The 14,318-nt window shown below is 40.2% G+C and overlaps 1 pseudogene; it reads right to left on the reverse strand.

The window, feature by feature from the left end:
• Positions 1 to 13,994: 13,994 nt before the first annotated feature.
• On the reverse strand, positions 13,995 to 14,082 carry LOC139181834 (small nucleolar RNA U3; annotated as a pseudogene).
• Between the last annotated feature and the right edge of the window lie 236 nt (positions 14,083 to 14,318).

Genomic DNA, 14,318 nt, shown 5'->3' on the forward strand with positions numbered 1-14,318 from the left:
TAGTTAGTTTTGTTTTTAACTGGTTGATATAATTTTTTATTTCCTTTGCTCACTGGGTTAATCTATTATACTTTATTTTTGGACTATTTCGGTTTTCTTTATGGATATAAATGCGTATGCATGTGTGTACTCCAATGTTTTTGCTATTATTTGCCTGATTTTGTATTTGCCATTTGTCTGGGGTTCATCTCTTGTTTCTTGATTTTTGTTTTTCTGTTTTTGTTGTAATTACCTTTAATGCCATAAGGAAACCACCTGTAGAATCCCCATTCACAGTCAGAGATCGGGCCCTGAGCCTTTGAAATGGGAGGGCTGATTACAAGACCACAGACTGTGAGTGGACTCCTAACTCTATGGAGTATTAATTAGTGAGAACTCCCACAAATCATCCACCTGTATTTAAGACCTGTCAGCACCCAACTTCAGGCAGCATCCAGTGCAGGATATCTCATCCAAACAGCAAACAAGATAAAAATACAAACTCAATAATCAGCACACAACACAGGCATGCCCATCTGGGGGCGAGGGGGACAACTCACCTTATCCCAGCAGAAAGCAAGCAAAATGTTGTCCTACACAGAGCCTACACAAAATACTGCACTAGCTTGACCCACCGAGGGCAGAAACTAAAAGGAAGAAGGAATTTGACCTTAAAGCCTGAGAAAAGGAGAACTCAAACACAATTAAGTTAAAAAAATTAAAATGCAGAGAAATATTTCAGAAATGAAGGAACAACATAGAGACACACAAGTGCAAATAAACGAAGAGGAAATAGGCAAATTACCTAAAAAGAATTCACAGAAATGATATAAAGTATGATCCCAAACCTGAAGAATGAATTGGAGAAAAGGTAAGAATCAATTAATGCATTAACAATGAGCTAGAGGAAATAAAGAATAAACAAGAGAGACAGACAACACAATTATTGAAATTAAAAATAATATAGAAGTAATCAATAGCAGAATATCTGGGCCAGAAGAATGGATAAGTGAGATGGAAGATAGAATGGATGAAACAACTGCCAAAGAGCAGAATAAAGGAAAAGAATGAAAAGAACTGAGGATAGTCTCAGAGACCGCTTAGGAAAATATTAAACACACCAACATTCAAATTATAGGGGTCACAGAAGAAGAAGAGAAAAAGAAACAGTAGGAGAAATTTTTTGAAGAGATTATAGGTGAAAATTTCCCCAACATGGGAAATAGTCAATCAAGTTCAAAAAACGAAAAGAGTCCCATACAGGATAAACCCAAGGAAAACATGTCAAGACATACTAATCAAACTAACACAGACTAAACACAAAGAAGGAATATTAAAAGCAGCAAGTGAAAAGCAACAGGTAATACACCAGGGAAATCCTGTATTACAATTAACAGCTGATCTTTCTGCAGAAATTCTGCAGGCCAGAAGGGAATGGCAGGATATAATTAAATTACTTCAAGGGAAACATCTAAAATGAAGATTACTCTAATCAGCAAGGATGTCATTTAAAATTGATGGAGAAAACAAACACTTTACAGACAAGCAAATATGAAGAGAATTTAATACCACCAAACCAGCTTTATAACAAATGTTAAATGTACTTATATAAACAGGAAACACACAGAAGAACAACATATACAAAAGCAAACCCCAAAAAATTAACAAAATGGCAATAGGAATACAAATATCAGTCAGTCAGTCAGTCAGTTCAGTCGCTGAGTTGTGTCCAACTCTTTGCGACCTCATGTATCACAGCAAGCCAGGCCTCACTGTCCATCACCAACTCCCAGAGTTCACTCAAACTCATGTCCATCGAGTCGGTGATGCCATCCAGCCATCTCATCCTCTGCCATCAACTTCTGCTTCTGCCCCCAATCCCTCCCAGCATCAGGGTCTTTTCCAATGAGTTAACTATTCGAATTAGGTGGCCAAAGTATTGGAGTTTCAGTCTCAGCATCAGTCCTTCCAATGAACACCCAGGACAATCTCCATTAGGATGGACTGGTTGGATCTCCTTGCAGTCCAAGGGACTCTCAAGAGTCTTCTCCAACACCACAATTCAAAAGCATCAATTCTTCGGTGCTCACCTTTCTTCACAGTCCAACTCTCACATCCATACATGACCACTGGAAAAACCATAGCCTTGACTAGATGGAACTTTGTTGGCAAAGTAATGTCTCTGCTTTTCAATATGCTATCTGCTACTGCTACTGCTGATAAGTCGCTTCAGTCGTGTCCGACTCTGTGCGACCCCATAGATGGCAGCCCACCAGGCTCCCCCGTCCCTGGGATTCTCCAGGCTAAAACACTGGAGTGGGTTGCCATTTCCTTCTCAAATGCATGAAAGTGAAAAGTGAAAGGGAAGTCACTCAGATCGTGAAGTCGCTTCAGGATCCCATGAACTTCAGCCTGCCAGGATCCTCCATCCATGGGATTTTCTAGGCAAGAGTACTGGAGTGGGGTGCCATTGCCTGCTCCAAATATGCTATCTAGGTTGGTCATAACTTTCCTTCCAAGGAGTAAGCATCTTTTAATTTCATGGCTGCAGTCACCATCTGCAGTGATTTTGGAGCCCAAAAAAATAAACTCTGACACTGTTTCCCCATCTATCTGCCACGAAGTGATGGGACCAGATGCCATGATCTTCGTTTTCTGAATGCTGAGCTTTAAGCCAGCTTTTTCACTCTCTGCTTTCACTTTCATCAAGAGGCTTTTTAGTTCCTCTTCACTTTCTGCCAAAAGAGTGGTGTCATCTGTATATCTGAGGTTATTGACATTTCTCCCAGCAATCTTGTTCCAGCTTGTGCTTCTTCCAGCCCAGCATTTCTCATGATGTACTCTGCATATAAGTTAAATAAGCAGGGTGACAATATACAGCCTTGACGTACTCCTTTTCCTATTTGGAACCAGTCTGTTGTTCCATGTCCAGTTCTAACTGTTGCTTCCTGACCTGCATACAGGTTTCTCAAGAGGCAGGTCAGGTGGTCTGGTATTCCCATCTCTTTCAGAATTTTCCACAGTTTATTGTGATCCACACAGTCAAAGACTTTGGCATAGTCAATAAAGCAGAAATAGATGTTTTTCTGGAACTCTCTGGCTTTTTCCATGATTCAGCGGATGTTGGCAATTTGATCTCTGGTTCTTCTGCCTTTTCTGAAATCAACTTGAACATCTGAAAGTTCACGGTTCACCTATGCTAAAGCCTGGCTTGAATAATTTTGAGCATTACTTTACTAGCGTGTGAGATAAGTGCAATTGTGTGGTAGTTTGAGCATTCTTTGGCATTGCCTTTCTTTGGGATTGGAATGAAAACTGACATTTTCCAGTCCTGTGGTCACTGCTGAGTTTTCCAAATGTGCTGGCATATTGAGTGCAGCACTTTCATAGCATCATCTTCCAGGATTTGAAAAAGCTCAACTGTAATTCCATCACCTCCACTAGCTTTGTTCATAGTGATGCTTTCTAAGGCCCACTTGACTTCACATTCCAGGATGTCTTGCTCTAGGTGAGTGATCACACCATCGTGATTATCTTGGTCATGAACCTCTTTTTTGTACAGTTCTTCTGTGTATTCTTGTCACCTCTTCTTAATATCTTCTGCTTCTGTTAGGTCCATACCATTTCTGTCCCTTATCGAGCCCATCTTTGCATGAAATGTACCTTTGGTATCTTTAATTTTCTTGAAGAGATCTCTAGTCTTTCCCATTCTGTTGTTTTCCTCCATTTCTTTGCATCAATTGCTGAGGAAGGCTTTCTTTTCTCTCCTTGCTATTCTTTGGAACTCTGAATTCAGATGTTTGCATCTTTCCTTTTCTCCTTTGCTTTTTGTTTCTCTCCCTTTCACAGCTATTTGTAAGGCCTCCCCAGAGAGCCATTTTGCTTTTTTGCATTTCTTTTCCATGGGGATGATCTTGATCCCTGTCTCCTGTACAATGTCATCAGGCACTCTGTCTATCAGGTATAGTCCCTTAAATCTTTTTCTCACTTCCACTGCATAATCATAAGGGATTTGACTTAGGTCATACTTGAATGGTCTAATTGTTTTCCCTACTTTCTTCAATTTAAGTCTGAATTTGGCAATATGGAGTTCATGATCAGAACCACAGTCAGTTCCTGCTCTTGTTTTTGCTGACTGTATAGAGTTTCTCCATCTTTGGCTGCAAAGAATATAATCAATCTGATTTCCATGTTGACCATCCGGTGATGTCCATGTGTAGAGTCTTCTCTTGTGTTGTTGGAAAAGGGTGTTTGCTATGACAAGTGCGTTCACTTGGCAGAACTCTATTAGCCTTTGCCCTGCTTCATTCTGTACACCAAGGCCAAATTTGCCTGTTACTCCAGGTGTTTCCTGACTTCCTACTTTTGCATTCCAGTCCCTTATAATGAAAAGGACATCTTTTGGGGGTGTTAGTTCTAAAAGGTCTTGTAGGTCTTCATAGAACTGTTCAACTTCAGCTTCTTCAGCATTACTGGTTGGGCCATAGACTTGGATTACTGTGATATTGTATGGTTTGCCTTGGAAACGAACAGAGATCATTCTGTCGTTTTTGAGATTGCATCCAAGTACTGCATTTCGGACTCTTTTGTTGACCATGATGGCTACTCCATTTCTTCTAAGGGATTATTACCCACCATAGTGGATATAATGGCCATCTGAGTTAAATTCACCCATTCCAGTCCATTTGAGTTCGTTGATTCCTAGAATGTCAACATTCACTCTTGCCATCTCCTGTTTGACCACTTCCAATTTGCCTTGATTCATGGATCTAACATTCCAGGTTCCTATACAATATTGCTCTTTATAGCATCCGACCTTCCTTCTATTACCAGTCACATCCACAACTGGGTGTTGTTTTTGCTTTAGCTCCATTCCTTCATTCTTTCTGGAGTTATTTCTCCACTGATCTCCAGTATCATATTGGGCACCTACCAACCTGGGGAGTTCCTCTTTCAGTATCCTATCATTTTGCCTTTTCATACTGTTCATGGGCTCTCAAGTCAAGAATACTGAAGTGGTTTGCCATTCCCTTCTCCAGTGGACCACATTCTGTCAGACCTCTCCAACATGACCCTCCCATCTTGGGTGGCTCCACAGGGCATGGCTTCATTTCACTGAGTTAGATAAGGCTGTGGTCTGTGTGATTAGATTGACTAGTTTTCTGTGATTATGGTTTCAGTGTGTCTGCCCTATGATGCCTTCTCGCAACACTTACTGTCTTACTTGGGTTTCTCTTAACTTGGACATGGGGTATCTCTTCACGGCTGCTCCAGCAAAGCACAGCCGCTGCTCCTTACCTTGGATGAGGGTTATCTCTTCACTGCCGCCCCTCCTGACCTTGAACATGGAGTAGCTCTTCTGGGCCCTCCTGCTTATGCACAGCCAACGCACCACTCCTTTACTAATAATAGTAAATTTCTGCTAAGTCACTTCAGTCATTTCCGATTCTGTGTGACCCCATAGATGGAAGCCCACCAGGTTCTGCCATCCCTGGGATTCTCCAGGCAAGAACACTGGAGTGGGTTGCCATTGCCTTCTCCAATGCATGAAAGTGAAAAGTGAAAGTGAAGTCGCTCAGTCCTGTCCAACTCTTAGCGACCCCATGGACTGCAGCCTACCAGCCTCCTCCGTCCATGGGATTTTCCAGGCAAGAGTACTGGAGTGGGGTGCCATTGCCTTCTCCGAATAGTAAATTATTACCACATAAACACACCACTTACACCAATGAAGATAGCATCAAAACAGAAAACTAATAAGGAAACACAAGTCTTAGATGACAAATTAGACCAGATGGATCTAATTGATATCTTCAGGACATTCCATCCAAATACAGAAGAATGTACTTTCTTCTCAAGTGCACATGGAACATTTTCTAGGATAGACCAAATCTTGCATCACAGATCAAACCTCAGTAAATTTCAGAAAATTGAAATTGTATCAAGTATCTTTTCTAAGCACAATGCTTTGGGACTAGATATCAATTATGGGGGAAAAAACCTGTAAAAAATACAAACACATGGTGATTAAACAATACACTTCTACATAATGAACAGGTTACTGAAGAAATCAAAGGGAAAATAAAAAACTTCCTACAAACAAATGACAAAAAACATGATAACCTATAGGATGAAGCAAAAGCAGATCTAAGGGGGAAGTTTATAACAATGCAATCCTACCTCAAGAAACAAGAAAAACATTGAATAGATAACCTAACTTTACACCTAAAACAATAGGAAAAAGAAGAATTAAAAAACTTCAAAGTTAGCAGAAGGATAGAAATCATAAAGATCAGAGGAGATATAAATGAAAAAGAAATGAAGGGAACAATACTAAAGATTAATAAAACTAAAAGCTGGTTCCTTGAGAAGATAAAATTAGCAAATCTTTAGCCAGAAATATCAAAAAAAAAAAAAAAGAGAGAGAGAGAGAGAGAGAAGAATCACATCAGCAATGTTAGAAATGAAAAAGTAGCTACAACAGACAATGCAGAAATACAAAGGATCATAAGAGGCTATTCAGTTCATTTCATCTCAATCACTCAGTCGTGTCTGACTCTTTGCGACCCCATGGACTGCAGCATGCCAGGCTTCCCTGTCCACCACCAACTCCCGGAGCTTGTTCAAATTCATATCCATCACGTTGGTGATGCCATCCAAAGATCTCATCTTCTGTCATCCCCTTTCCTCCTGCCTTCAATCTTTCCCAGCATCAGGGTCTTTTCTGATGAATCAGTTCTTTGAATCAGGTGGCCAAAATATTGGAATTTCAGCTTCAACATCAATCCTTCCAAAGAATATTCAGGACTGATTTCCTTCAGGATTGACTGGTTTGATCTCCTATCAGTCCAAGGGACTCTCAAAAGTCTTCTCCAACACCACAGTTATGAGCAACTAAATGACAATAAAACGGACAATCTGGAAGAAGTGGACAGATTCTTAGAAAAATTCAATCTTCCTAAGACTGAACCAAGAAGAAATAGAAATTATGAACAAGCCAATTAAAAGCACTGAAATTGAAACTGTGTTCAAAATTTCCCAAAAACAAAAGCCCAGGGCCAAAGGCTTCACAGGTGAATTCTATCAAGCATTTAGAAAAGAGCTAATGCCTCTCATTCTAAATGAAAAAGGAAATAGGTAAACCTATGGCTGATTCATGTTGACATTTAGTAGAAACCAGCACAATATGATAAAGCATTTATCCTTCAATTAAAAATAAACAATTGTTTTAAATTGCAGAAAGTGAAAGTGAAGTCGCTCAGTCGTGTCCAACTCTTTGCGACCCCGTGGACTGTAGCCCACCAGGCTCCTCCGTCCATGGGATTCTCCAGGCAAGAATACTGGAGTGGGTTGCCATTTCCTTCTCCAGGGGATCTTCCTGACCCAGGGATTGAATCCAGGTCTCCCGCATTGCAGGCAGATGCTTTAACCTCTGAGCCACCAGAGAAGACCTTAAATCATAGAGTAAGAAACATTTCCAAATTCATTATGAGTTAATTATCTCCCTGATACCAAAACCAGACAAAAACAACACACACAAAAAAAGAGAAATACAGGACAATATCACTGAATAACATAGATGCAAAAATCCTCAACAAAATTTTAGTGAAAAGAATTCAACAACACATTAAAAAGATCATGCACCATGATCAAGTCAGGTTTATCCCAGGGATGCTGCTGCTGCTGCTACATCACTTCAGTCATGTGCAACTCTGTGCGACCCCATAGACGGCAGCCCACCAGGCTCTGCCGTCCCTGGGATTCTCCAGTCAAGAGCACTGGAGTGGATTGCCATTTCCTTCTCCAACGCATGAAAGTGAAAAGTGAAAGTCAAGTCGCTCAGTCATGTCCAACTCTTTGCGACCCCATGGACTGCAGCCCACCAGTAAGTTCCTCCGTCCATGGGATTTTCCAGGCAAGAGTACTGGAGTGGGGTGCCATTACCTTCTCCATCCCAGGGATGCAAGTATCTTCAATATATGTAAATCAATTGATATGATAAACCATATTACCAAATTAAAAGATAAAAAACATATGATAATCTCAATAGATAGAGAAAAGGCCTTTGACAAACTTTGGCACCCTTTTATGACTAAAAAAAAAAAAAACTTTTAAAAAAATGGGCATATAGGAAATCTACCTCAATACTGTAAAGGCCATATATGATAAACCCACAGCAAACATTATGCTCAGTGGTGAAAAGCTGAAAGCATTCCCTCTAAGATCATGAACAGGACAAGTGTGTCCACTCTCCTCACTATTATTCAACATAGTTTTGGAAGTCCTAACTATGGCAATCAGAGAAAAGAAAGAAAGAAATGCAGATTGGAAAAGAAGATGCAAAATTCTCACTGTTTAAAGATGACATGATCCTTTACACAGAAAACCCTGAAGACAAAACCAGAAAATTACTTAGAGCTAATCAATGAATATAGTAAAGCCCCAGGATACAAAATTAATACATATAATTTGCTTGCATTCCTATATATTAACAATGAAAAACCAGAAATAGAAAGAAAGGAATCAATCCCATTGACCATTGCAATAAAAATAATAAAATATCTAAGAATAAATCTACCTAAGGAGACAAAAAAAGCTGTATAAAGAAAACTATAAAACACTAATGAAACAAATCAAAGACAACATAAGCATATGGAGAGATATTCCATGTTCTTGGGTTGGAAAAATCAATATTGTGAAAATGACTATACAATCAAATGCAATCAACAAGTTCAATGCAATCCCTATCAAATTACCAATGAGATTTTTCACAGAACTAGAAGAAAAAAAATCTCATATTTCATAAGGAAACACAAAATTCCCCGAATAACCAAAGCAGTCTTTTTTTTTTTTTAACTTTACAATATTGTATTGGTTTTGCCATATATCAAAATGAATCTGCCACAGGTATACATGTATTTCCCATCCTGAACCCTCCTTCCACCTCCCTCCCCATACCATCCCTCTGGGTCGTCCCAGTGCACCAGCCCCAAGCATCCAGTATCATGCATCAAACCTGGACTGGCGACTCGTTTCATATATGATATTATACATGTTTCAATGCCATTCTCCCAAATCATCCCACGCTCTCCCTCTCCCACAGAGTCCAAAGCAGTCTTGATAAAGAAGAATGGAGCTGTAGGAATCAACCTTCCTGACTTCAGACTATACTACAAAGCTACAGTCACCAATACATTATGGTACTGGGGGGGAAAAAAAAACAGAAATGTACACCAATGGAAAAAGATAGATAGCCAGAGATAAACCCATGAACCTATGGGTATGTTATTTTTGACAAAGAAAGCAAGAATATACAATGGGGCTAAGATAGCTGCTGCAATAAGTTGTGCTGGGAAAACTGGACAGCTATGTGTAAAAGAATGAAATTAGAACACTTCCTAACACCATACACAAAGATAAACTCAATATTACATTATAGATATAAATGTAACACCAGAAACTGTAAAACTCTTAGAGGAAAACATAGGCAGAACACTGGATGACGTAAAACAAAGCAATATCCTCTATGACCCATGTCATAGAGTACTGGAAATAAAGACAAAAATAAACAAGTGGGGCCTAGTTAAACTTAAAAGCTTTTGCACAGCAAAGGTAACTATAAACAATGTAAAAAGACAACTTTTAGAATGGGAGAAAATAACAGCAAGTGAAACAACTGAAAAAGGATTAATTTCCAAAACATACAAACAACACACACAACTCTGTATGTGAAACAGCGAAAGAGACACAGGTGTATAGAACACTCTTTTGGACTCTGTGGGAAAGGGAGAGGGTGGGATGATTTGGGAGAATGGCATTGAAACATGTATAATATCATATAAGAAATGAATCGCCAGTCCAGATTCAATGCAGGATACAGGATGCTTGGGGCTGGTGCACTGGGGTGACCCAGAGGGATAGTATGGGGAGGGAAGTGGGAGGGGGTTCAGGATGGGAAACACGTGTACACCTATGGCAGATTCATGTTGATGTATGGAAAAACCAATACAATATTGTAAAGTAATTAGCCTTCAATTAAAATAAATAAATTTATATTTAAAAAAATCAGAAAAACAACCAAATAAAAAGTGGGAAAATGCCTACACAGACATTTCTACAAAGAAGACATTCAGATGGCTAATAAACACATGAAAAGATGCTAAACATCAGTCATTGTTAGGAAAATGCAAATCAAAAAAAAAAAGTGAGATACTATGTCACACTTGTCAGAATGTTCATCATCAAAAAGTTTACAAAAAGAAAATGTAGAGGGGCGTGGAGTTAAAGGAACTCTCTTGCACTGTTGACCACTTCCAATTTGCCTTGATTCATGGACCTAACATTCCAGGTTCCTATACAATATTGCTCTTTACAGCATCGAACCTTGCTTCTATCACCAGTCCCATCCAAAACTGAATGTTGTTTTTGCTTTGGCTGCATCCCTTCATTCTTTCTGCAGTTAAATCTCCACTGAGCATATTGGGCAGCTACCGACCTGGGGAGTTCATCTTTCAGTGTCCTATCTTATTGCCTTTTCATGCTCTTTATGGGGTTCTCAAAGCAAGAACACTGAAGTGGTTTGCCATTCCCTTCTCCAGTGGACCACATTCTGTCAGACCTCTCTGCCATGACCCGTCCATCTTGGGTGGCCCCACATGGCATGGCTTAGTTTCATTGAGTTAAACAAGCTGTGGTCTGCGTGATCAGATTGGCTAGTTGTCTGTGATTGTGGTTTCCATCTGTTTGCCCTCTGAGGCCCTCTCTCAGTGCCTACCATCTTACTTGTGTTTCTCTTACCTTGAACATGGGGTATCTCTTCATGGCTGCTCCAGCAAAGCTCAGCTGCCACTGGTTACCTTGGGCGTGGGGTAGCTCCTTTCAGCTGCTGCCCCTGACCTTGGACTTGGGGTAGCGCTTCTTGGCCTTGTTTCTGCCCCGTCCATTGCAGCCACTGTGCTTCTGTGCCATCCTGTGCAGCTGCTGGATGTTAGGTCTATGAATCAAGGCAAATTGGAAGTGGTCAAACAGGAGATGGCAAGAGTGAACATCGACATTCCAGGAATCAGAGAACTAAGACAGACTGGAATCGGTGAATTTAACTCAGATGGCCATTATATCCACTATGGTGGGTAATGATCCCTTAGAAAAAGTGGAATAGCCATAATGGTCAACAAAAGAGTCTGAAATGCAGTGCTTGGATGCAGTCTCAAAATGAGAGAATGATCTATTCATTCAAAAGGCAAACCATTCAACATCACGGTAATCCAAGTCTATGCCCTGACCAGTGATGCTGAAGAAGCTGAAGTTGAACAGTTCTATGAAGACTTACAAGACCTTCTAGAATTAAAACCCAAAGAAGATATCCTTTTCATTATAGGGGACTGGAATGCAAAAGTAGGAAGTCAAGAAACGCCTGGAGTAACAGGCAAATTTGGCCTTGGTGTACAGATTGAAACAGGGCAAAGGCAGAGTTCTGCCAAGAGAATGCACTAGCCATAGCAAACACCATCTTTCAAAAACACAAGAGAAGACTCTACACATGGACTTCACCAGATGGTCGACATCAAAATCAGATTGATTCTATTCTTTGCAGCCAAAGATAGAGAAGCTCTATACAGTCAGCATAAACAAGACTGGGAGCTGACTGTAGCTCAGATTATGAACCCCTTATTGCCAAATTCAGAATGAAATTGAAGAAAGTGCAGAAAACCATTACACCATTCAGGTATGACCTAAATAAAATCCATTATGACCATATAGTAGAAGTGAGAAATAGATTTAAAGGACTAGATCTGACAGACAAAGTGCCTAATGAACTATGGACGGAAGTTCGTGACATTGTACAGGAGACAGAAATCGAGATCATCCCCATGGAAAAGACATGCAAAAAAGCAAAATGGCTGTCTGAGGAGGCCTTACAAATAGTTGTGAAAAGAAGGGAAGCAACAAGCAAAGGAGAAAAAGAACGATATACCCGTTTGAACGCAGAGTTCCAAAGAATAGCAAGGAGAGATAAAAAAGCCTTCCTCAACAATCAGTGCAAAAAAATAGAGAGAAATAATAGAATGGGAAAGACTAGAGATCTCTTCAGGAAAATGAGAGATACCAAGGTAACATTTCATGCAAAGATGGGCTCAATAAATGACACAAATTGTAAGGACCTAACAGAAGCAGAAGACATTAAGAAGAGATGGCAAGAATACACAGAAGAACTGTACAAAAAAGATCTTCACAACCCAGATAATCACGATGGTGTGATCACTCACCCAGAGCCAGACATCCTGGAATGCGAAGTCAAGTGAGCCTTAGGAAGAATCACTATGAACAAAGCTAGTGGAGGTGATGGAATTCCAGTTGAGCTATTTCAAATCCTAAAAGAGGGTGCTGTGAAAGTGCTGCACTCAATATGCCAGCACATTTGGAAAACTCAGCAGTGGCCACAGGACTGGAAATGGTCAGTTTGCATTCCAATCCCAAAGAAAGGCAATGCCAAAGAATGCTTAAACTACCACACAATTGCCCTCATCTCACATACTAGTAAAGTAATGTTCAAAATTCTCCAAGCCAGACTTCAGAAATATGTGAACAGTGAACTTCCAGATGTTCAAGCTGGTTTTACAAAAGGTAGAGGAACCAGAGATCAAATTGCCAACATCTGTGGATCATCAAAAAAGTAAGAGAGTTCCAGAAAAACATCTATTTCTGTTTTATTGACTATGCCAAAGCCTTTGACTGTGTGGATCACAATAAACCGCGGAAAATTCTGAAAGAGATGGGAATACCAGACCACCTGACCTGCCTCTTGAGAAGCCTGTATGCAGGTCAGGTAGCAAGAATTAGAACTGGACATGGAACAACAGACTGGTTCCAAATTGGGAAAGAAGTACATCAAGGCTATATACTGTCACCCTGATTATTTAACTTATATGCAGAGTACATCATAAGAAACGCTGGGCTGGAGGAAACACAGGCTGGAATCAAGATTGCCAGGATAAATATCAATAACCTCAGATATGCAGATGGCACCACCCTTACGGCAGAAAGTGAAGAAGAACTAAAGAGCCTCTTGATGAAAGTGAAAGTGGAGAGTAAAAAAGTTGGCTTAAAGCTCAACATTCAGAAAACGAAGATCATGGCATCCAGTCCCATCACTTCATGGCAAATAGATGGGGGAAATAGTGGCTTGATTTTATTTTTCTGGGCTCCAAAATCACTGCAGATGATGATTGAAGCCATGAATTTAAAAGACACTTACTCTTTGGAAGGAAAGTTATGACCAACCTAGATAGCATATTCCAAAGCAGAGACATTATTTTGCCAACAAAAGTCCATCTAGTCAAGGCTATGGTTTTTCCAGTTGTCATGTATGGATGTGAGAGTTGGACTGTGAAGAAAGTTGAGTGCTGAAGAACAGATGCTTTTGAACTGTGGTGTTGGAGAAGACTCTTGAGAGTCCCTTGAACTGGAAGGAGATCCAACCAGTCCATTCTGAAGGAGATCAGCCCTGGGTGTTCTTTGGGAGGAATGATGCTAAAGCTGAAAGTCCAGTACTTTGGCCACCTCATGTGAAGAGTTGACTTATTGAAAAAGACTCTAATGCTGGGAGGGATTGGAGGCAGGAGGAAAAGGGGACGACAGAGGATGAAATGGCTGGATGGCATCACTGACTCGATGGACGTGAGTTTGAGTGAACTCCGGGAGTTGGTGTTGGACAGGGAGGCCTGGCGTGCTATGATTCATGGAGTCACAAAGAGTAGAACACGACTGAGCGACCAAACTGAACTAAACTGACCAGATTTGAAAAGAGAAATAAATGGAAAAACAGACCCTAATACAGTGATAATAGGTGTCTCCAACATTCCACTTTCAATAAAGGAAAGAACATCCAGGCAGAAAATCCAATAAGGAAATATTTGATTTGAACTATATCTTAGTCCACATTGACACAATAGAAATATATAGAATATTCCACCAAGCACTACCAAAATACACATACTTCTCAAGCACACACAGAATATTCTACACAATAGATGACTTTAGGTCAAAAAACAAGCTTTAGAAAATGTAAGAACGAACTATAGAAATGATCCCTGAAAGTATAGTCTTTATAGAACAGTCTTATGGACTCTGTTGGAGAGGGAGAAGGTGGGAAGATTTGGGAGAAAGGCATTGAAACATGTATAATATCATGTATGAAACGAGTTGCCAGTCCAGGTTCAATGCACAATACTGGATGCTTGGGGCTGGTGCACTGGGACGACCCAGAGGGATTGTATGGGGATGGAGGAGGGAGGAGGGTTCAGGATGGGGAACACATGTATACCTGTGGTGGATTCATTTCT

This window comes from Bos indicus, chromosome X, assembly GCF_029378745.1.
Source record: "Bos indicus isolate NIAB-ARS_2022 breed Sahiwal x Tharparkar chromosome X, NIAB-ARS_B.indTharparkar_mat_pri_1.0, whole genome shotgun sequence".
NCBI lineage: Eukaryota > Metazoa > Chordata > Mammalia > Artiodactyla > Bovidae > Bos > Bos indicus.